Raw genomic sequence first — 1673 nt, forward strand, 5'->3', positions numbered from 1 at the left:
AGTGGTGGTTGGCTGTGTGGGATGGCAAAACGCATATCGCAACAGGCTTTGACGAATGCTTGTGATCCCCACCCGAAAAATGCACCAGCGTATAATTATCTGTCACGATTTTTTCTCCTGAATCCTATTTTCTCTGTCTGTCTGTTTGTCTGTCTATCATTGTCTCTGTCTCTGTGTGTCTGTCTGTCTCAGGTCTTTGACAAATCATAATGTTCTGTGGCATGTGATGCGTAAAAGTGGTGGAATGGTAAATACTATTGTATGTAGCTCTCAGCAAAAGATGGCATCCCGCCTGAAGTCACCAAGCCTGGAAAAAGGACAGTGGTACTCCACCACTTGCACCAGCTGCTACTGCATTGCTGGGAAGAAGGAACTGTGCCCCAGGAGATGCGTGACGCCAGCACCATCACTCTTTACAAGAACAAGGGTGATCGCAGCGACTGCAACAACTACCGCGGAATCTCCCTCCTCAGTATCGTTGGGAAAGCCTTTGTCTGTGTAGTCCTGAGCAGACTGCAGCCACTTGTTGAACGCGTATAACCTGAGGCACAGTGCGGATTCAGAACTGGAAGATCAACAATCGACATGGTCTTCTCCTTGCGACAGCTGCAGGAGAAATTCCGGGAGCAGAGACGGCCACTATACGTCGCATTCATCGACCTGACCAAGGCCTTCGACCTCGTGAGCAGAAGGCCTCTTTACACTGCTACAGAAGATTGGATGTCCCTCGAAGCTCCTGAGGATGATCACGTCTTTTCATGAAAACATGTAGGGCAGTGTTCGGTACGATGGATCTTCCTCTGACCCATTCCCAATCAAGAAGAAAGGCTGTGTGCTGGCCCCAACACTCTTCGGCGTCTTCTTCTCACTGCTGGTGTCCTATGCCTTCGGTCAGTCGGAGGACGGAGTGTATCTCCACAATAGAAGCGATGGCAGTCTATTCAACCTGGCCCGTCTTCTCGCTAAAACCAAAGTGCGAGATGTTTTTCGCAGACGACGCAGCTCTGGCAACTCACTCTGAGGAGACACTCCAGCGACTCATCAACCGCTTCGCCCAAGCATGCAGAGGATATGGCTTGACTATTAGCCTAGAGAAGAATAACGTCATGGACCAGGACGTGAGCAGCACCCCAAGCATCTCAGTCGGTGACTTCACACACGCGGTCGTCGAGGACTTCGCATACCTCGGGTCCACCATCTCCAGTAGCCTCTCCCTGGACGCCGAACTCAACAAGCGGATTGGTAAAGCAGTTACAGCCATGGCCCACCTGGCAAAGAGGGTTTGGGACAATCCCATGCTGACCATCAACACCAAGATGCAGGTGTGCGAAGACTGTCAGCTCAGCACTCTGCTCTACGGCAGCGAGACATAGACCCTCTGCTCTCGCCAAGAGTGCCGAGTTCCACCTGCGCAACCCCAGGAGAATTCTGGGTATCACGCGGCAATACCATGTGCCAAATAAGAAAGTCCTTTACCAGGCAGGCATCTCCAGCATGTTTGCACTCCTGACCCGGCGCCGTCTGCGGAGGCTCGGCCACGTCAGACGAATGGATGACGGGCGAATCCCCAAGGACATCCTTTATAGCGAGCTCACCACTGGTTCCAGACCTGCAGGAAAACCTGTCCAACACTACAGGGACGTCTGCAAACGAGACATGAGCCAGCAGGTTGG

Source organism: Babylonia areolata, chromosome 19, assembly GCF_041734735.1.
Source record: "Babylonia areolata isolate BAREFJ2019XMU chromosome 19, ASM4173473v1, whole genome shotgun sequence".
In the NCBI taxonomy this organism is placed as follows: domain Eukaryota; kingdom Metazoa; phylum Mollusca; class Gastropoda; order Neogastropoda; family Buccinidae; genus Babylonia; species Babylonia areolata.